Here is a 24,819-nt window from a genome sequence, read left to right on the forward strand (position 1 = left end):
CCAGTGTCCGTGAGCTCCAGAGATCGCAAAAAGAAATGCTGTACTGTCTCTCCTGTCTGACCAGCGCCCGCGTCCTTGCCCTGAGGGGGGGGGGCTGTTGTCTTCTCAGGGTAAATGATGGTCTGCAGGGTCCCCCTTCCGGTCGTCAACGGGGGGGGGGGGGAGAACACGTTGGGATGGCTTTTTTCTGCAGGCCCCCCGCTAAGAGCTCCATCCCCCCTTATTGGAACTGTCTCCTGCAGGCCCCTGGCCAGGAGCTTCATGCTCCTCCTCCGATACTAATCGGAGCTGTCTCCAACGGGGCTGGCAAGTCCCCGCTAAGAGCTCCGTCCCCTCATCGGAGCTGTCTCTCTTCATCCCCTTATTGGATCTGTCTCCCGTGGGCACTAAGGTGAAAGACCTCCCCCTGTCAAAACAAATGTTGGAGAAACGCAGCTGCTAGGGACGGATCTCCCCGGCACCCCAGCCACATTTTTAACTGGCCCCTCCAACCTGGAGGCCGAAACATATAAAACGAAGCGCCCGACCCCAGTTAGTGCTCAGTTCTTTGGGAACAAGCCCACTAAGCCCGCCGTTGTAATAAAGCTGAGTTCTCCCTGATTTCTGCGGGCCGCTTGAGTCTCTTGGTCCTCATCATTTTTCCGCAACATTTGGTTCCCTGACCAGGAAAGCCAACCGTGCCGGCCCCTTGCGCCACAGGTACGTGGGCGGGAGGCGGGCTGCAGAGCGACAGGGGACGCCCGAGAAGGGAGTAGGCACGCCATCCCCCACCACCCCCCGGACCGGGCTTCCCCGGGCAGCCGCGCCTGCGCCTGCCCAGCTGAACCCGCTGAGAGGGACCGGGGACAACCAGTCGGATCCTCCCGTCAGACCAGGTAAGTCTCGGGGCCATTGTCTGGAGCCAGTCCTGTCCCATGTGACAGAAGTGGAGCCTGATCACCTCCCGGTAGGTTCTTATAACCTACGCAGTCAGCGACACCCAGGGTAGGGTGTCAACCCGGTGTGTGAGGGACTGATTGTTGGATTCCATTGCTTTGCCTATGGAAGCCTGAATATGCTTTGTACCGATTCTCTGAGAGCGTCATTTGGCATAATGGTGATTGACTGCACGGAGTGGCCTGTTCTGTAAATTGTTCTGTACACTGTAGCCAAGAAAAATGCTCCTAACTTCCCTCGAGGGACGCCAGCAGGGCAGCACCTGAGTAAATCCTCCTCCCCACGTCTGAGACATTGTACACTATGGGAGGGAAGCAAAGTAAACCTGCAGTTGCAGACTGCATGTTCAAGAATTTTAGAAAGGGGACTCCGGATCAAAATGGCGGCGTGAGGTGAGCCTCTGGAAATCTCTCCTGGAATTTACAACGAATCGGACAACAATAACTCCACAAAGGACTCCTTGCACAGCAGACAGGCAAGACGAAGAGGCCCACTACTGAATTCACCTCCAGGTGGGTGAATCGCGCGAGCGGGGGAGGAGGGAGAGGAGAAGTGCGGAGACGGAGCCGTGCGGGCACAGGACGCAGACCTAGCTCAGTGCTCGGAGCCCGCTGCTCCCGGATCTTCCGCAGCTGCGGGAGAGGGAAGGACTCGGACTGCTAGGGCTCCGCTTACGGCCCACAGGGCTGAGGGGGCAGCATACAAAACCGCTGAACCCAACCCTCACGGCAGACACCTCAGAGCAAAGACTGAGGGAAGAAGGCTGAAAACTGTGGTTTAAGACCTCACTGCCGAGGGGAGAATGGAAGCCTTAGGCACGGAGACTAGCCGCCGCCTCCCTACCCTCCCAGAGCTCGTCCCGCCCCCAAGTGCCCGGTTCTAGAAGCGATAAAGTAGCAGTGTCAGATCAAAAGGACAGGATTTTTGCTGTTCTGAGAACTGTGGACCGCAGACACAGATTCGCAGCCCAACTAGATCCAGCAAAGGGGAGGGAGCTGTGGAAGCAGGACTGGCTGTGGTGGTGGTTGCCGCCATTGCTCTGGGCCACCTCTCACAACTCACCCCGCCCCTGACCCCACCTATCTGGGCGGATCCCTGCAGGAGTAAACAGAACTGCTGAAACATATGGGCTCTGAACCGGGTGCAGAAAGAGCTTTGGAACTTCAAAAGCTCTCCGCACCCTCACAGGGACGTTGCGCCCTATGACCCAGGTGAACTGTTAACAGAGGAGAGGCCCGTATCCCAGGGAATCCCCCCATTGTGTGAGAAGCTGGAAAAGTGCAGAGAAAATATAGCACTATTGTGTCAGAGAGAACAAAAAAAGCTGCAGTCAGAGAGAAAATAAAACATTCTTCCAACAAGTATTGGGAAACAAAAGAAAGACCTCTTCCTATCAACCTGTTGCAGAAGCCACTCCTGTAGATGTCTAGGAAGAGAAATAATAAATCAGTAATTGCCATGAATAACCAAGGCAACAAGACAGCTCAGAAAGAAAGTGAAAAGTCTCCAGAAAAGGAACTTAAAGATATGGAAATATGTGACTTAAATGATAGAGAATTCAAGATTTCAGTTCTGAAAAACCTCAAAGAGATGCAAGAAAACACAGAAAGGCAATTTAATGAACTCAGAAACGCAATAAAAGAACAACATGAGCATTTTACGAAAGAGATTGAAATTTTGAAAAAGAACCAAATGGAATTTCTGGAGATTAAGAACTCAATAGAAGAAATTAAGAATGAAATAACCAGCTTAGGTAGTAGAGTTGACCAGATGGAAGAAAGAATCAGTGACATCGAAGATAGAAACCTGGAAAATACACAGATGGAAGAAGAAAGAGACTTGGGACTTAAAAGAAATGAAAGAACTCTACAAGAACTTTCTGACTCCATCAGAAAGAGCAATGGGCTGGCCCGGTGGCTCAGGCGGTTGGAGCTCCATGCTCCTAACTCCGAAGGCTGCCGGTTCGATTCCCACATGGGCCAGCGGGCTCTCAACAAAAAAAAAAAAAAAAAAAAAAAAAAAAAGAAAAGAAAGAGCAATATAAGAATAATGGGCATACCAGAAGGAGAAGAAAGAGAGAAGGGAACAGAGAATATACTCAAAAGAAATTGTTAATGAGAACTTCCCAAATTTGTGGACAGAACTGGATCCTCGAATCCAAGAAGGAAATAGAACACCTAATTACCTCAATCCCAACAAGCCTTCTCCAAGGCACATTGTATTGAAGCTGTCTAAAATTAACAGCAAAGAAAGAATCCTGAAGGCAGCCAGGGAAAAGAAGACAGTAACCTACAAAGGAAAGCCCATTAGATTATCATCAGATTTTTCAGCAGAAACTCTACAAGCCAGGAGGGAGTTGAACCCAATATTCAAATTATTGAAAGAGAGAAGTCATGAGCCAAGAATAATATATCCAGCAAAGATATCCTTTAGATATGAAGGAGGAATAAAGACCTTTCCAGACATACAGAAGCTGAGGGAATTTTCTAATACATGACCTGCACTACAAGAAATACTAAAGGAGGCTATTCGACCACCATCAACAGGGACAATTTGTGGCAACTGAAACATAAAAAGGGGGAGCGTAAAGGCCTGAACAGGAATATGGGAATGGAGAAAGTAAGCGTGCTGAAGAAAATGGAATACTCTAAATATCAAACTTTCTTTTACATAATCTTAAGGGTAACCACTCAAAAAAAATCCAGAACTGAAATATATACTGTAATAAAGAAAGAAACAGAGGGAAACATCATAGAATACCACTACACAGAAATAATAGACAACAACAAAAAAGCAAAGAAACAATGGAGTCACAGCCTTACCAGAAAACGAAAGATAAAATGACAGGAAATCCTCACGGATGTAAATGGACTGAACTCACCAATGAAAAGGCACAGAGTAGCAGATTGGAACAAAAAACTAAATCCAACCATATGCTGTCTCCAAGAGACACATCTCAGCTATAAGGACAAGCATAGACTCAAAGCGAAAGGGTGGAAATTGGCATTCCAAGCAAATGGTACCCAGAGAAAATCAGGTGTAGCCATAATGATATCAGATGAAACAGACTTCAGGGTGAAAAAGATGACAAGAGACAAAGATGGACATTTCATAATGGTAAAGGGGAGTATACAACAAGAAGACATAACAATCATCAATATTTATGCCCCCAATCAGGGAGCACCAAAACATACCAAGCAACTACTAACAGAACTAAAGGGAGAAATTGACCAAAACACAATTATACTAGAGGACTTAAATACATCATTGACAGCTATGGATAGATCATCCAAACAGAAAATAAATAACGAAATAGCAGCCCTAAATGACACATTAGATGAAATGGACATCATTGACATATATAGAGCACTTCATCTTAAAACATCAGACTATACATTCTTTTCGAGTGTACATGGAACATTCTCAAGGATAGACCATATATTGGGGCATAAAAGCAGCCTCAGCAAATTTAAGAAGATTGAAATCATACCAAGCATATTCTCTGATCACAAGGCTTTGAAATTGGATATCAATGGCGAAAAGAAAGCAGGAAAAAACACAAATACATGGAGATTAAACTACATACTTTTAAAGAACGACTGGATCAAAGAAGAAATTAGAGGAGAGATCAAAAGATATATAGAAACAAATGACAATGAAAATACATCCTACCAAAATTTTTGGGATGCGGCGAAAGCAGTTTTAAGAGGGAAATTTATATCATTACAGGCCTATCTCAAGAAAAAAGAAAAATCCCAAATAAATAACCTCATGTTACACCTCAAAGAATTAGAAAAAGAAGAACAAGTGAAACCCAAGGTCAGCAGAAGAAAGGAAATAACAAAAATCACAGCAGAGCTTAATGAAATAGAGAACAAAAAGACAATAGAAAAAAATAATGTGACGAAGAGCTGGTTCTTTGAAAAAATTAATAAAATCGACAAACCCTTGGCTAGACTCACTAAGATAAAAAGAGAGAAGACACTAATTAACAAAATCAGAAATGAGAAAGGGGAATTTATCACGGACACCACAGAAATACAAAGGATCATTCAAGGATACTATGAAGGACTATATGCCACCAAATTCAATAACCTAGAAGAAATGGACAAGTTCTTAGAAACATACAGCCTTCCAAGGCTGAACCATGAAGAACTGGAAAATCTAAACAGGCCAATCACCAGTAAAGAAATTGAATCAGTCATCCAAAACCTTCCCAAAAGTAAAAGTCCGGGACCAGATGGCTTCACTAGTTAATTCTACCAAACCTTCAAAGAGGATCTAATACCAATCCTGCTCAAACTCTTCCAAAAAATTGAAGAAGAGTCAGTACTCCCTAACTCATTTTATGAGGCCAACATTACCCTGATACCAAAACCTGGTAAGGACAACACAAAAAAAGAAAACTACAGACCTATATTTCTGATGAATACTTATGCAAAAATCCTAAACAAAAATTTAGCAAATCGAATACAACAATGCATTAAAAAGATTATTCTTCATGACCAAGTGGGGTTCATCCCTGGGGCACAAAGATGGTTCCACATCCGCAAATCCATCAATGTGATACATCACATAAACAAAATAAAGGACAAAAATCATATGATTATATCAATTGATGCAGAAAAAGCATTTGACAAGATACAACATCCATTTATGATTAAAACACTCAATAAAATAGGTATAGAAGGAAAATACCTCAACATAATAAAGGCCATCTATGACAAGCCGTCAGCTAATCTCACAATTAATGGTGAAAAACTGAAGCCCTTTGCTCTACGTTCAGGAATATGACAGGGCTGTCCCCTATCACCTCTGCTTTTCAACATAGTGTTGGAAGTTCTTGCCAGAGCCATCAGGCAAGGGAAAGAAATAAAAGGCATCCAAATTGGGAATGAAGAAGTTAAAATATCACTCTTTGCAGATGACATGATGCTATATATAGAAAACCTTAAAGACCCCACCAAAAAGCTGTTAGAAACAATCAATGTATACAGTAAAGTTGCTGGCTACAAAATCAACGTACAAAAGTCAATTGCATTCCTATATACTAACAATGAAATCTCAGAAAAAGAAATACAAAAAACAATTCCCTTTGCAATTGCAGCAAAAAGAATAAAACACCTAGGAATAAACTTAACCAAGGATGTGAAGGATTTATATGCTGAAAACTATAAGACATTTTTGAAAGAAATTGAAGAAGACACAAAGAAATGGAAAGACTTTCCGTGCTCATGGATTGGAAGAATCAACATAGTTAAAATGGCCATATTACCCAAAGTAATATACGGATTTAATGCAATCCCCATCAAAATCCCAATGGCATTTTTTAAAGAAATAGAACAAAAAAATCATCAGATTTGTTTGGAACCACAAAAGACCCCGAATAGCCAAAGCAATCTTAAGGAAAAAGAACAATGCTGGAGGTATCACACTGCCTGACTTTAGCTTGTACTACAGGGCTACAATAATCAAAAGAGCATGGTATTGGCAGAAAAACAGACACATAGACCAATGGAATAGAATTGAGAACCCAGAAATAAAACCACATAAATATGGACAGGTAATTTTTGACAAAGAAGCTAAAAACATACAATGGAGGAAAGACAGCCTCTTCAATAAATGGTGCTGGGAGAATTGGATAGCCACGTGCAAAAGAATGAAACTGGACTGCTATCTGTCACCATGTACCAAAATTAATTCAAAATGGATCAAAGACTTAAGCATGAGACCTGACACAATGAACTGCATAGAAGAAAACATAGGTACTAAACTTATGGACCTTGGGTTCAAAGAGCATTTTATGAATTTGACTCCAAAGGCAATGGAAGTAAAAGCTAAAATAAACAAATGGGACTATATGAAACTTAAAAGTTTCTGCACAGCAAAAGAAACCATCGACAAAATAAAGAGGCAACCGACTGAACGGGAGAAGATTTTTGCAAACAGCTCCCCTGATAAGGGTCTAATATCCAAAATATACAAGGAACTCATGAAACTCAACAACAAAAAAACAAACAACCCAATTGAAAAATGGGCAGAGGACCTGAAGAGACATTTCTGCAAAGAGGACTGATAAATGGCAAATAGACATATGAAAAAATGCTCAACATCACTAATCATCAGAGAAAAGCAAATAAAAACCACAATGAGATATCACCTCACCCCCATCATAATGGCTTTCATCAACAAGACAAATAGCAACAAGTGTTGGAGAGGCTGTGGAGAAAAAGGAACCCTCATACACTGTTGGTGGGAATGCAGACTGGTGCAGCCACTATGGAAGGCAGTGTGGAGGTTCCTCAAAAAATTACAAATAGAATTACCATATGACCCAGTAATCCCTCTCCTGGGTATCTACCCAAAGAATTTGAAAACATTTATACATAAAGACACGTGTGCTCCAATGTTCATTGCAGCTCCGTTTACGGTGGCCAAGACATGGAAACAACCAAAATGTCCTTCGATAGATGAATGGATAAAGAAGTTGTGGTATATATACACAATGGAATACTATTCGGCGTTAAGGAAAGATGATATAGGAACATTTGTGACAACATGGATGGATCTTGAAAGTATAATGCTAAGCGAAATAAGTCAGACAGAAAAAGCAGAGAACCCTATGATTTCACTGATATGTGGTATATAAACCAAAAACAAGACAAACAAATGAGAAACAAAAACTCATAGACACAGACAATAGTTTAGTGGTTACCAGAGGGTAAGGGGGGTGGGGGGAGGGAGATGAGGGTAAGGGGGATCAAATATATGGTGATGGAAGAACTGACTCTGGGTGGTGAACACACAATGGGACTTATAGATGATGTAATACAGAATTGTACACCTGAAGTTATTTAATTTCATTAACTATTGTCACCGCAATAAATAAATTTAAAAAAAAAGAAAAAAAAAGAAAGGAATCTAAAAAGAAAAAAAAAGAAAGGAATCTAAAAAAAAAAAAAAAGAAAAAAAAGAATTTTAGAAAGGGTTTTTGGCGGAGATGATGGAGTCCGCATGACCCCAGGAAAATTAAGAGACCTCTGTGAATTTGAAGGGCCCACTTTTAACGTTGGCTGGCCGTCAGAGGGAACCCCAGACCTGGTCGTCGTCCGACACGTTTATATTGTAGTGACCGGCAATCCTGGTCACCCGGTCAGTATCCACATATTGACTCTTAGCTGGAAATTGCCAGGATCCTTCCACGTTAGGATACGGTTCTGCTGGGGTGAAAAGAGACAGTGCAGGATGCTCCTAAACCAGGCTCCAAAAGAGACTGCTAACGCCCTTCTGACAATGCCCATTCAGCAAGAGGACACAAGAAAACCGCACTGTAGGTCGGAGGACAGACGTCTGAGTTCCAGAAAAACATTTCGGGAGCCGGTATGCAACGTGTTGGGGGAGAGTGCGAGCCACAGCGTGAGCGGGAGCGCGGAGAGGCGCCTCCGGAACGTAGAGTCACAATCACAACCCCACGTTCCGGGCGAGTGCGAGCGGGAAGGCATGCGACCCGGACAAGGGCGCCACGTGAGCGCCCCGCAGCCAACGTGAGCGCCGCCAGTCGGTGCGGCCCGGCCCGGGCGCCAGCCAGGCCGGGGCGGCGGTGGGGATGGGGGTGGGGCGGTGGGAGCCTGTGTGCGTGCGTGCGTGCGTGCGTGCGTGCGTGGGTGCGTGCGTGCGTGCGTGCGTGCGTGGGTGCGTGCGTGGGTGCGTGCGTGCGCGAGCTCTCATCTGTTCTCTCGTGCATCCCGGAAGCAGTGGCCGCGGTGGCTCCCTCCGGGCCGTGCACACCCAGCTGCCTCCAGCGGAACAGCCGATGCAGTGGAAGAGAGAAGCTCCTCTCTCGGCTCCCGCTCCTGCCGCAGCCCTGGGAAGCAGGGATTTCAGCAAGGTGAGACCCGGGCACCGGGTGGTGCTACACCCTCCGGCCCTCGCCCCAGGGGGCTTGGCGGAGAGGGGACGCAGCTCGTGGTGGGAACCCCAGGGGAGGAGAGCAGCCCCTTCCGAGCTTCCACGCACCAGCCTCTCCGGGGAAAGGGCCAAGAGCCCACGGCGGTCAGCACCCCGCACCCCCGCCCCCTCGACCGGTCCCGGAGCTTCCAGCCCACGTCCCGGCCCCAGGAAGGAGGCACCTGAGCTCCCCTCCCCTCCCCGAGACGAGACGCAGGCGCAGGGGTGGAAGGGGGAACCCGAGAGCCTTAAAGCAGCGAGCGGGCCGCTGCTCCCCGGACGCCCTGGGGTCCCTGGCTCCCGTTCGGCCCCCTCTGAGGCCGCCGCGCCCCGCGCTCCCGCGCCGCGGACCTAGGCACAACCAAACCGCGGTCCCACTGCCCCACCGGCGGGGCCATCCCCAGCTTGGCTTGGGGACCCGGGAGCAGCCCCGGCGGCCTCCCCAGCTGCCCCCGCTCTCTGCGTGCGAAGCCTGGGCCTCGCCCAGCCCCGAACTACAGTGAAACCAATTTTCCTTGGGTAACGGGAGAGAGAAAAGGGAAGGGAAGGACCGTCAAAGGAAGGCTCCGCCCAGCTGCGTCCCTCTGGATTTCTGCTTCTTTGAGAGCTCCGCGCTCCGTGCTCCCCCAGTGGTGCGGCGGTAGGGCTCTTGCAACCCAAGGTTCGATTGCCAGTCGGGGAAAAGGTCACTTGTTCACTCCGGCCAAGGCCGAACACTTGAAGGTCGCGTTTTCTTTTCTTTTTTTTCCTTATGTCTGAAGCTTCCTTTATGTTTTTTATTTTATTTTATTATTTATTTTAATACTTAGACGTTCATCATTTATATCCCTCACACTGTGAAACCCCCTCCCCCATCCACTATCCCTCCGACCTCGCACGAGCCATCACATTATATATATATATATATGTATATAAAATTACAGTTGGCATTCATTAATGTTTAGCTTCTGGTTCGCATTTTCAATTGCATACGAGTTAACTCTTAATTTTTGTATAAGGCGTTTTCTGCTTACCAACTCCGTGACAGTTTTGGTGTTCCGGGTGCGACACAACAGGCGATGTGTGGAAGTCTCTGGGTGTTTGAGATGGGGACTATTTAAAGGCCGTGGTATAGAATACCGAAGGAAAACTCCGTCACGAAACTGAGAAACAAGCAAACTGCGTACTCCGTGTGTCTAAATGCACACCTGAGAGATTTGCTGAGAGCTGCTTGGGAAAAGGCTAACCTTGTAATTCGCCTGTCTTTCCACGAGGTTTGGCGCCCCTGTGCTAATTGGCTTCTGCCTGACCCTACCCATACAGCTGCCCTTGTCCCTACCTCCACCCCTACCCTGACCCTTCCCCTACACCTGACCATACCCCTACCCCTACCCCTGATCCTGCCCCTACACCTAGCCCAGACTCTACATCTACCCCTACCCCTACACATACCCCGGACCCTAAACCTAACCCACACATGTCCCTACCACTACCCCTATCCCTACACATGACCCTACCTCTACCCCTACTCCTGACCCTACTCCTGAACCTACCCCTACCTGTACCCCTGACCCTACCCCTACCCCAGACCTGACCATAACCCTAACTTACCCCTACCCCTACACCTGACCCTAACCCCTACCCCTACTCCTGACCCTACCCCTGAACCTACCACTATGACTACCACTGACCATACCCTTACCACTGACCCCACTCCTTCCCCTAACCCTGACCATACCTCTACCCATACCCCTGACCCTACCCATACCCCTAAACCCTGACCCCACCCCTACCCCTAACCCTGATGTTACATCTACACGTACCCCTGTCCCTACCCCTACGCCTATCCCTGACACTACCCCTACTCCTAACCCAGACCCTACCCCTACCCCTACGTCTGACCCTACCACTAATCCTGCCCCTAACCCTACCAAAACCCCTACCCCTGAACCTACCTCTAATCCTACCCCTGATGCTACTCATACACGTAACCCTGTCTTTACCTCGACCCATACCCCTGCACCTACCCCTACCCCTACGCGTGGCAACCCCTACACCTACCCCTGACGCTACTCCTACACGTACCCCTGTCCCTACCTCAACACATAACCCTGTCCTGATCCCTACCACTACCCCTGACTCTACCCCTACCCATACAGCTGACCCTAACCCTATCCCTAACACCTGATCCTACACCTACCTAGAACCCTGACCCTACCCATACCCCTACGACTGACGCTACTCCTACACGTACCCCTGACATTACTCCTACCCCTACTCCTTCCCCTAATGCTACTCCTACATGTACCCCTGTCGCTAAACCTAGCCCTACCCATGACACTACACCTACCCCTACCCCTGACCCTACCCCTAACACTGACCCTACCCCTACCCATACACCTTACCCTTCCCCTACCCCTCCTCCTACTCCTGACCCTACACTGACCCCTACAACTGACCCTACACCTACCCCTACACCTGACCGTACCCCTACCCCTGAACTGGCCCCTACCCCTACACCTGATGCTACTCCTCCACGTACCCCTCTCCCTACCCCTACACGTAGCACTGACCATACCCATACCCCTACCCCTGACCCTACTTCTACCCCTACACCTGGCCCTACCCCTACTCCTACCCCTGACCCTACCCCTACCCGTACTCCTGACACTACGCCTACCCCTACCCCTGACCCTACCCCTACTCCTAACCCTGTTGGTACTCCTACATGTACTTCTGTCCCTACACCTACCATACCCCATAGCCCTGACCCTAACCCTACCCCTACACCTATCCCTGACCCTACCTCTACTCCTACACCTGACCCTACCCCTACCCCTGGCCCTACCCCTACCCCTATCCCTGACTACTCCTACTCGTACCCCAGTCCCTACACCTACCTGTAGCCCTGACCCTAAGCCTACTCCTACCCCTGACCCTACTTTCTCCCGTAAACCTGACCCTACCCCTACCACTACCCCTGACTCTACTTCTACTCGTACCCCTGTACCTACTCCTATCCTTACCCCTGACCCTACCCCTATACATACACATGACCCTACCACTACCTCTACCCCTTACGCTGCTCCTACAGGTACCCCTGTCCCTACTCCTACCCATGCCCTTGACCCTACCCCTACCCCTTACCATACCCCTACTTCTACCCAAACGCTGTTTCTAGATGTAGCCCTGTGCTTACCCCTACACATAACCCTGAACCTACCCCTATCCCTACCCCTGACACTACCCCTACCCCTGATGCTACCCCTACGCCTACACCTGATCCTACCCGTACTCCTAACCCTGCCCCTACCCCTACCCCTATCCCTGACACTACCCCTGCCCCTACACATGACCCTACCGCTACACCTACCTGTAAACCTACCCCAAACCCTACCACTGAAGCTACACCTACACTTACCCATGTTCCTACCCATAAACATAACCCTGACCCTACCCCATCTCTACCCCTGACACTACCACTACCCCTACCCCTGACCCTAACCCTACGCCTACACCTGACCCAACCCATACTCCTAACCCAGACCCTACCCCTACCCCTGACCCTACACCTGCTCCTACACATGACCCTACCTCTACACCTACCCGTAAACTTACCCCAACCACTAACACTGACGCTACACCTACACTTACCCCAGTCCCTACACATAAAAATACCCCTGACACTACACACACCCCTACCCATCACACTACCCCTCTCCCTAACCCTGACCCAACCCCTATCCCTACCCCTGACATTACTCCTACATGTACTTCTATCCCTACCCCTAACTATACCCCTGACCCTACCCCTACACCTACCCGTGACACTACCCCTACCCCTACACCTGACCCTATGCCTACCCTTGACCCTACCCATACCACTACCCCTGACGCTACTCCTACACTTTCCCCTGTCCCTACACCTACCCGTAGCCCTGAACCTAACCCTACCCCTACCCCTGACCCTACTCCTATTCCTACACCGGCCCCTACTCCTACCCCTAACACTTCCCCTACCCCTACCCCTACCACTGACCCTAGTCCTACCCCTTTTCCTGATGCTATTCCTACATGTACCCATGTCCCTACCCTACCCAAACCCTGACCCTACCCCCACCATTTACCCTACGCCTAAACCTACACCTGAACCTACCCCTATCCCTACCCCTGACCCTAACCCTATCTCTACCCCTGACGCTACTCCTACACGTACCCCTGTCTTTACCTCTACCCATACCCCTGATCATAAGCCTACCCCTAACCATGACACTACCCCTACCCTTACCCCTGACCTTACCCAACACCTACCCCTGACCCTACCCTTACCCCTACCCTGACCCTACCCCTACCCCTACCCCTGACCCTACACCTACCCTACCCCTGATCCTACCCCTACCCCTACCCCTGACACTACCCCTACCCCTGACCCTAACCCACCCGAACCCCAGGCGGTACTGCTACATGTACCCCTGTCCATAACCACAGCAATTCCCTGACTCTAACCCTACTCCTACCCCTAAACTACCCATACACCTACATCTGACCTTACCCCTACCACTAACCCTGACCCTAACCCTACCCCTACCCCTGATTGTACGCCTACCCCTACACTTGACATTAACCCTACAACTACCTCTGACACTACCACTACCTCTACCCCAGACCCTCCCGTAACTCTACACCTGGCGCTATGCTACACGTACCCGTGTCCCTAACCCTACCCATACCCCTGACCATACCCCTACCCCTAACCCTGACACTACCTCTACACTTAACCGTGACCCTAACACTAATGCTATACCTGACCCTGACCCTACCCCTGACCCTACCCCTATCCCTAACCCTGACACTACCTCTACACTTAACCCTGACCCTAACACTAAGCCTACACCTGACCCTGACCCTACCACTACCCCTGACCCTACCCCTACCCCTGACCCTAACCCTACCTCTACCCTCGATGATATTCCTAAACGTACCCCTGTCCCTACCCCTACCTATAACCTGACCTTACCCCTACTCCTACCCCTGACAATACCCACACCTCTACCACTGACCCAACGCCTACCTCTACCCCTGAACCTACCCCACCCCTACACCTGACCCTGTCTCTAACCCTACCCGTAGCCCATTCCCTACCCATTCACTTACCCCTGCTCCCCTTCTACTCCTACACCTGACCCTACACCTACACCTACCCCTGAACTTACCCCTACCCCTACCCCTGACGCTACTCCTACACGTACCCCTGTCCCTATGCCTACACATACCCCAGACCCTACCCCTACCCCTACAAATGACCCTATCCCTACACCTACCCCTGAACCTACCACTACCCCTACCCCTGACGCTAATCCTAAACTTACCCCTGTCCCTACCTTTCGCCATAGCCCTGACCCTAACCCTACTTCTACTCCTGACCCTAATCCTACACCTACATTTGACTGTAACTCTACCCCAACCCCTGACCCTACCCCTACCACAACCCCTGATTCTACTTCTACACGTACCCCTGTCTCTACCCCTACCTATACCCCTGACCATACCCCTATCCCTGACCCTACCCCTACCCATACAGATCACCCTGACCCTACACCTACCCCTGACCTACACGTACCCGAACCCCTGATTCTACTCCTACACTTACCCCTGTCATTACCCTACACATACCCCTGACCCTAACCCTACCCCTACCCTTGACACTACCCCAAACCCTACCCCTGACCTTACCCTACACCTACCCCTCACCTTACCCCTAACCCTACACCTGACGCTACTCCTAAACGTACCCCTGTCCCTACCCCTACTCATTCCCCTGACCATACCCCTAACGTAGACATGATGCTACCCCTACACCTACCTCTGATCCTAACCCTACCCCTACACCTGACCCTACACGTATTTTTACCCCTGACCCTACCCCTACCTTTACCCCCGACGCTACTTCTACACGAACCCCTGTCCCTACCCCTACATATACCCCTGACCCTACTTCTTTTTTTTCCCTGACCCTACTTCTACCCCTAACCCTGACATACCCCTACTTATAGCTCTGACACTACCTCTACTCCTACATCTGACGCTACACCTATCACTACCCATTACCCTACCCCTACCCCTGATGCTACTCCTACACGTACCCCATCCCTACCCCTACCCATACTCCCGAACCTACCCCTACCCCTATCCCTGATACTACACCTACCCCTACCACTGACCCTACACCTACCCAGACCCCTGACCCTACCCCTATCACTATCCCTGACCATACCCCTACCTCTAAACCACACCCTACGCCTAACCTTACCCCTGACCCTATGCCAATCCCTAACCCTTTTGCTACTCCTACACGTACCCTGTCCCTACCACTATTCATACCCCTACTGTACTCCTACCCCTACACTTGACCCTACCCCAAACCCTATCCCTGACCCTACCCCTATTCGTACACCTGACGCTACTCCTACACATACCCTTGTCACTACACCTACGCATACCCCTGACCCTACCCCAAACCCTACTCCTGACCCTAATCCAATCCCTACACCTGACCCTACCCCTACCCCTACACCTTACCCTAACACTACCCCTTGCCCTGATCTACCCCTACGCCTAACCAGACGTTACTCATATATGTACCTCTGTCCCTACACGTACACATACCCCTGAGTCGATCCCTACCCGTACCCTTACCCTATCCCTACCCCTGACCCTACCCCTACCCCTACACCTGACCCTAACCCTACCTCTACCACTGACGATACTCGTAAACGTACCCCTGTCCCTACCCCTACCAATAACCTGACCTTACCCCTAACCCTGACACTACCCCTAACCCTACCACTGACCTAACCCCTAACCCTACCCCTGACCCTACCCCCACCCCTACACCTGATCCTACCCATTACGCTACCAATGGCCCTACACCTACTCCTATACCTGACGCTACACCTACATGTACTTCTACATGTCCATACCCATAACCATACCCCTGACCCTACCCCTACCCGTACATCTGACACTACACCTAACCCTAGCCCAGACCCTACCCCTACCCCTACCCCTGACGCTACTCCTACATGTACCCATGTCCCTACGCTACCCATACCTTGACCATACCCCTACCCTTTACCCTACCGCTACACCTACACCTGAACCTACACCTATCCCTACCCCTGACCCTACCCCTACCCCTCACCCTACCCCTACCCCTCACCCTACCCCTACCCCTACTTCTTACCCTACCTCTACCCCTACCCCTGACCCAAATCCTACCCCTGTCCCTACCCCTACACATAAGCCTGACCCTACCCCTACCCCTACACCTGCCACTACCCCTATACCTACCCCTGAACCAATCCCAAACCCTACACCTGACCCTACCTTTACCCCTACCATTGACCCTACCCCTATGCCTACACCTGACCCTACCCCTACGCCTACACCTGACCCTACCCCTACGCCTAACTCTAACCCTAACCCTAACCCTATAACTACCCCTGACCCACCCCTAACCCTGACCCTATCCCTACTCCTACCCCAGACGCTACATCTTCCACTGACCCTACCCCTAACTCTACCACTGACCCTACCGCTACCCCGACCCCTGACCCTACCCCTACCCATACCCCTGACCCTACCCCTGACCCTGACCCAACCCCTACCCCTGAACCTACCCCTACCCCTGACCCTACACCTACCACTAAACTTACCCATACTCCTAACCCTGACCCTACCCCAACCCCTACCCCAAAAGCTATCCCGATCCCTGATAAAACTCCTACCCTGACCCTACCCCTACCCCTACACCTGACACAACGCCTATCCCTACCCCTGACCCTACACGTACCCTACCCCTGATCATACCCCTACGACTGACCTTACCCTTACCCCTACCCCTGACCCAAAACCTAACCCTACCCCTGACCCTACCCCTACCCCTACTCCTGACCCAACTCCTACCCCTGACCCTACCCCTACGCCTATCACTGACCCTACGCCTACCCATAGCCCTGACCCTATCCCTAACCCTACCCTGAACCTATGCCTACCCCTGAACCAACCCCTAACCCTGACCCTACCGCTACCCCCACCTGTGACCCTACAGCTACCCCAAACACTGACCCTAACCCTACCCCTGCCCCACACCCTAACCGTTCCCTTACCCCTGACCCAACCCCTACCCCTGACCCTACCCCTACCACTATCCCTGACCCAACCCATACCCCTGACCCTACCCCTAACCCTACCCCTATCCCTGACCCTATACCTAACCCTACAACTGACGATAACCCTACTCCTGACCCTACCCCTACCCCTGACTCTACCCATAGCCCTGACCTTACCCCTACCAATACCCCTGACCCTACACCTACCCTATCCCTGACCCAACCCCTACCACTGAACCTACCCCTACCCCTACCCCTGACCCAACCCCTACCCCTGACCCTACCCCTACCCCTACCTCTGACCTTTCCCCTACCCCTGCACCTGATCATACCCATATTGCTGACCCAAGTCCTACCCCTATGCCTACCCCTGACACTACCCATACCCCTAACCCTGACCCTACCCCTACCTTTACCCTGACCCTACCCCTACTTCGACCCTACCCCTATCCCTGACCCTACCCCTACCCCCACCACTGAACCTACCCCTACCCTTGACCCTACCCCTACCCCCACCCTTGAACCTACCCCTAGCCCCACCCTTGACCCAACCCCTACTCCTATCCCTCACCCTACCCTACCCCTACCCCTGACCCTACCCCTAACCCTAACACTGAACCTACACATACCCCTGACCCAACCCCTACCCCTGACCCAACCCCTACCCCTGACACTACCTCTAGCCCTACCCCTGACCCAAAATCTACCCCTGACCCTACACTACCCCTACCCCTGAACCTACCCCTAACCCTACCCCTGACCAAACCCCTACCCCTATGCCTTACCCTAACCATACAACTACCCCTGACCCTACCACTACCCCTACCCCTGACCCTACTCTTACCCCTGACTCAACCCCTACCCCTGACTTTACCCCTACCCCTGACATTGTCCCTACTCCTACACCTGACCCTAAACATGACCCAATCCCTACTCCTGACCCTACCCCTACCCCTACACCTGACCCTACCCTTACCCCTGACCCTACCCCTACACCTACCCCTAACCCTACCCCTACCCCTTACCCTACCCCTATCCCTAACACTGACCCTACCCCTACCCCGACCCTAACCCTACCCCTGACCCTACCTCTTCCCCTAAACCTATCCCTTCCCCTACCCCTGAACCTACCGCTAACCCTGACCCTACGCCTACCCCTGCCCCTGACCCAACCCCTACTCCGACCACTGACCCTTCCCCTAACACTACCGCTGACCCAACCCCTACCCCAGACCTACCCCTACCCATACCCCTGACCCTACCCCTACCCCTACCCCTAACACTGACCCTACAACTACCCCTGAACCAACCCTTACCCCCGACCCAACCCCTACCCCTTACCCTACCTCTAGCCATGCCTCTGACCCAAACCCTACACCTGAACCTACCACTACCCCTACCCCTGAACCTACCCCTAACCCTACCCCAGACCGAACCCCTACCCCTACCCCTGACCCTATGCCTACCCCTGGCCCTGAACCTACCCCTAGCCCTAACCCTACCCCTACCCTTACCCCTGACCCTACCCCTACCCCTGACACAACACCTACCCCTGACCCTACCCCTACCCCTACCCCGGACACTACCCCTACCCCTGACCCAACCTCTAACCCCTGACAGTACCCCTACCCCTCCCCTGACCCTACCCCTATCGTTGACCCTAACCCTAACCCCCACCCCTGACCCTACCCCTACCACTACCCCTGACCCAACCCGTACCCCAGTCCCTACCCCTACCCCTACACCTGACCCAACCCATAACCAGTGACAGTACCCTACCCCTCCCCTGACCCTACTCCTATCCCTGACGCTACCCCTACCCCTTCCCGTGACACTACCCCTACACCTACACCTGACCTTACACCTAACCTACCCCTGACACTACCCCTAGCCTTACACCTAACCCTGCCCCCAGCTTTAACCCTGATCTTAACCCTACCCCCACTTCTGAGCCTACCCCTACACCTACCCCTGACCCTACCCCTACCCCTACCCCTGACCCAACCCCTACATCTACCCCTGACTCTACTTCTACCCCTACCCCTGAGATTACTCCTACCCCTACACCTGACCCTACCCTATCCCTAGCCGTGACCCTACGCCTACTCCTACCCCTGAGACTACCCCGACCCCTATCCCTGACCCTACACCTACCCCTACCCCTGACCCAACCCCTACACCTACCCCTGACCCTACTTCTACCCCTACCCCTGAGATTACTCCTACCCCTACATCTGACTCTACCCTATCCCTAGCCGTGACCCTACGCCTACTCCTACCCCTGAGACTACCCCGATCCCTACCCCTGACCCTACACCTACCCCTACCCCTGACCCAACACTACTCCTGACCCTACCCCTACTCCTACTCCTGATTCTACCCCTACCCCTACGGCTGACTTTAAGCCTACCCCTGAACCAACCCCTACCCCTGAACTAACCCCTACCCCTGACCTTACCCCTACCCCTACCCCTGACCTTCCCCAACACTACCCCTGACCCTACCCCTATATCTTGACCTACCACTACCCCTACCCATGACCCTATCCCTAGCCCTACCCCCCAACCTACCCCTACACCTGACCATATCCCTACACCTACCCATATCCAACCCCTACCCCTGACCCTACCACAACCCCTGACCCACCCCCACCCCTGAACCTACCCCTACGACTACACCTGACCTACACCTACCCGTACCCCTGACACTACCCCTACCCCTACCCTTATCCCTCACCCTACCCTTACCCCTACCCCTACCCCTCCCATTACCCATCACATACCCCTGAACCTACCCCTACCCCTACCCCAGACCCTACCTCTACCCCTACTCCTTACCCAACCCCTACCCCTGACCCTACCCTAAACCTACCTCTGACACAACCCCTAACCCTGAACTTAACCCTACCCCTGACCCAACCCCTACCCCTGACCCTACCCCTACCCCTACCCGTAACCCTACCCCTACCCCTGACCCTTCCTCTACCCCTTACCCAATTCCTTCCCCTGACCTTACCCCTACTTCTACCCATGACCCTACCCCTGCCCCTACCCCTGACCCAACCCCTAACCCTGACCCTACCCCTAACCCTACTGCTGACCCAACCCATACCCCTACCCCTGACCCTACTACTACGTCTGACACTACCCCTACCCATGACCCTACCCCAACCCGTAACACTGACCCTACTCATAGCCCTGACCTCTCCCTACCCCAGACACTACCCCTAACCCTACCCCTGACCCAACCCCTACCCCTGACACTTGCCCTACCCCTACCAATGACCCAACCCCTTCTCCTGACCCTACCCCTAACCCTACCCCTGACCCAACGAGTACCCCGGACCCTACCCCTAACCCTGAACCTCCCTCTATCCCTACCCCTGATCCACATCGTACCCCTGACCCTACCCCTACCTCTGACCTACCCCTAACCCTACCCCTGATGCTACCCATACCTCTACCCCTGACTCTACCCCTACACCTACCTGTGACCCTAACTCTACCCCTGACCCAACCCCTACACTTACCCTACCCCTACCACTGACCCTACCCCTACTTCTACCTTTGAAAATAGCCCTATCCCTACCCCTGACCAAACCCCTACCCCTGAACCAACCCTAACCCTAACTTTGACCCTACCCCTACCCCTACCCCTACCCCAGAACCTGGGCCTAACCCTACCCTTACCACTACCCCTGACACAACCCCTACACCTGACCCTAGCCCTACTACTACCACTGACCCAACACCTACCCCGGACACTACCCCTACCCCTACCCATGACCCTACTGCTACCCCTACACCTGAACCTACCCAACCCTGACCGAACCCCTACCCCTCACCCTACCCATAGTCCTACTCCTGACCCTACCCCGACGCCTACCCCTGACCCAACCCCTACCCCTACCCCTGACTTTAACCCTACCTTGACCCAATTTCTACCACTGACCCTACCCCTACCTTTAACCCTAACCCTACCCCTACCCCTACCCCTGAACCTATCCCAAACCCTGACCCAAACTCTACGCTGACCCTACGCCTACTACTGAGCCTACCCCAAACCCTACCTTTGCCTTACCCCTACCCATGACTTTACCCCTAACACTGATCTTACGCCTACCCTTAACCCTTACCCTACCCGTACACCTACCGCTGACCTACCCCTACCCCTACCCATGACCCTATCCCTACCCCGACCCGCCAACCTACTCCTACCCCTGAACCTACCCCTACCCCTACCCCTGAACCAACCCATACACTGACCCTACACCTACACCTGACCCAACCCCTATCACTGAACCTACCCCTACCCCAACCCCTGAGCCTATTCCTACCCCTACCCCTGACCCTACGCCTACCTCTACGCCTGACCCTAAAACTACCACTGACCTTACACTTACCCCTGACCGAAACCCTAACCCTACCCTGGACCATACCCCTACCACTACCCCTGACCATACCCGTAGGCTGACCCAAATCTTACCCCTGACCCCACCCCTACGCCTACCCCTGACCCTACCCCAACCCCTTCACCTGACCCTGCCCCTACCCCTACCCTGACCTACCCCTACCCCTACCCCTGACCGAACCCATACCCCTGACCCAAAACCTACCCCTACCCCTACAACTGAACCTTACCCTACCCATGACCATACCCCTACCCGTACCCCTGACCCTACCCATAATCGTGACCCTAACACTACCCCTACCCGTGACCCTACCCATAATTTTAGCCCTGACCCACCCCCTACCCCTGACGCAACTGCATCATATTATAACACCTGCTCCTTATTAGAAGACGCTGCTCCTTATTATAACACCTCTGTCCCCACTACAACACACGCTGCTCCTTATTATAACACCTCTGCTCCCCACTACAACACACGCTGCTCCTTATTATAACACCTCTGCTGCCCACTACAACACAGGCTGCTCCTTATTATAACACCTCTGCTCCCCACTACGACATACGCTGCTCCTTATTATAACACATCTGCTCCCCATTACGACACACGCTGCTCCTTATTATAACACATCTGCCCCCACTACAACACACGCTGCTCCTTATTATAACAGCTCTGCTCCCCACTACAACACAGGCTGCTCCTTATTATTACACATCTGCTCCCCACTAGAACAGACGCTGCTCCGTATTATAACACATCTGCTCACCACTACAACACACGCTGCTCCTTATTATAACACCTCTGCTCCCCACTACAACACACGCTGCTCCTTATTATAACACCTCTGCTCCCCACTACAACACAAGTTGCTCCTTATTATAACACCTCTGCTCCCCACTGCAACACACGCTGTTCCTAATTATAACACCTCTGTCTCCTACTACAAAACATGCTGCTCCTTATTATAACACCTCTGCTCCCCACTACAACACACGCTGCTCCTTATTATTACACATCTGCTCCACACTAGAACACACGCTGCTCCTTATTATATCACGTCTGCTTTCCACTGCAACACACGCTGTTCCTAATTATTACTCCTCTGCTCCCACTACAACACAGGCTGCTCCTTATTATTACACCTCTGCTCCCCACTAGAACACACGCTGCTCCTTATTATAACACCTCACCTCCCCACTACAACACACGCTGCTCCTTATTATAACACATCTCCTCCCACTACAACCCACGCTGCTTTTTATTATAACACCTCTGCCCCCACTACAACACAGGCTGCTCCTTATTATAACACCTCTGCTCCCCACTACGACACACGCTGCTCCTTATTATAACACCTCTGCTCCCCACTACGACACACGCTGCTCCTTATTATAACACTTCTGCTCCCAACTACGACACACGCTGCTCCTTATTATAACACATCTGCTCCCCACTAGAACACACGCTGCTCCTTATTATAACACATCTGCCCCCACTACAACACAGGCTGCTCCTTATTATAACACCTCTGCTCCCCACTACAACTCACGCTGCTCCTTATTATAACACCTCTGCTCCCCACTACATCTCACGCTGCTCCTTATTATAACACCTCTGCTCCCATTACAACACAGGCTGCTCCTTTTTAAAACACCTCTGCTCCCAACTACAACACACGCTGCTCATTATTGTTACACATCTGCTCCCCATTAGAACACATGCTGCTCATTATTGTTACACATCTTCTCCTTTCTATAACACACGCTGCTCCTTATTATAACACCTCTGCTCCCCACTACAACACATGCTACTGCTTATTATAACACCTCTGCTTCCCACTACAACACACGCTGCTCCTTATTATAACACCTCTGCTCCCCACTACAACTCACGCTGCTCCTTATTATAACACCTCTGCTCCCCACTACAACACACGCTGCTCCTTATTATAACACCTCTGCTCCCCACTACAACACACGCTGCTTCTTATTATATCACGTCTGCTTTCCACTGCAACACACGCTGTTCCTAATTATTACTCCTCTGCTCCCACTACAACACACGCTGCTCCTTATTATAACACCTCTGCTCCCCACTACAACAGAGGCTGCTCCTTATTATAACACCTCTGCTCCCCACTACAACACACGGTGCTCCTTATTATAACACCTGTGCTCCCCACTACAACACACGCTGCTCCTTATTATAACACCTCTGCTCCCCACTACAACACACGCTGCTCCTTATTATAACACATCTGCTCCCACTACAACCCACGCTGCTCCTTATTATAACACATCTGCCCCCACTACAACACACGCTGCTCATATTATAACACCTGTGCTCCCCACTACAACACACGCTGCTCCTTATTATAACACATCTGCTCCCACTACAACCCACGCTGCTCCTTATTATAACACCTCTGCTCCCCACTACAACACACGCTGCTCCTTATTATAACACCTGTGCTCCCCACTACAACACACGCTGCTCCTTATTATAACACCTCTGCTCCCCACTACGACACACGCTGCTCCTTATTATAACACATCTGCTCCCCACTAGAACACACGCTGCTCCTTATTATAACACCTGTGTTCCCCACTACAACCCACGCTGCTCCATATTATAACACATCTGCCCCCACTACAACACACGCTGCTCCTTGTTATAACACTTCTGCTCCCCACTACGACACACGCTGCTCCTTATTATAACACCTCTGCTCCCCACTACAATACAGGTTGCTCCTTATTATTACACATCTGCTCCCCACTAGAACAGACGCTGCTCCTTATTATAACACCTCTGCTCCCTACTACAACACACGCTGCTCCTTATTATAACACCTCTGCACCCAACTGCAACACACGCTGTTCCTAATTATAACACCTCTGTCCCCTACTACAAAACACGCTGCTCCTTATTATAACACCTCTGCTCCCCACTACAACACACGCTGCTTTTTATTATAACACCTCTGCTCCCCACTACAACACACGCTGCTTCATTATAACACCTCTGCTCCCCACTACAACACACGCTTTTCCTTATTATTACACATCTGCTCCCCACTACAACACACGCTGCTCCTTATTATAACACCTCTGCTCCCCACTACAACACACGCTGCTCCTTATTATAACACCTCTGCTCCCCACTGCAACACACGCTGTTCCAAATTATAACACCTCTGTCCCCTACTACAAAACACGCTGCTCCTTATTATAACACCTCTGCTCCCCACTACAACACACGCTGCTCCTTATTATTACACATCTGCTCCCCACTAGAACACACGCTGCTCCTTATTATAACACCTCTGCTCCCCATTACAACACACGCTGCTCCTTATTATAACACCTCTGCTCCCCA

General features: G+C 51.2%; 1 long non-coding RNA gene across 1 annotated transcript in view; it reads left to right on the forward strand.

Moving 5' to 3' along the window:
• Window positions 1-8,688: 8,688 nt before the first annotated feature.
• Window positions 8,689-24,819, forward strand: part of LOC308490631 — a 41,689-nt gene continuing 25,558 nt past the window's right edge. Inside the window, exon 1 of the long non-coding RNA XR_013992247.1 lies at window positions 8,689-8,824. This is a non-coding gene — a long non-coding RNA (uncharacterized lncRNA). The remainder of the gene's footprint in view (window positions 8,825-24,819) is intronic.

The sequence above is a fragment of the Rhinolophus hipposideros genome, assembly GCF_964194185.1.
Source record: "Rhinolophus hipposideros genome assembly, chromosome: 21".
Taxonomy (NCBI): domain Eukaryota; kingdom Metazoa; phylum Chordata; class Mammalia; order Chiroptera; family Rhinolophidae; genus Rhinolophus; species Rhinolophus hipposideros.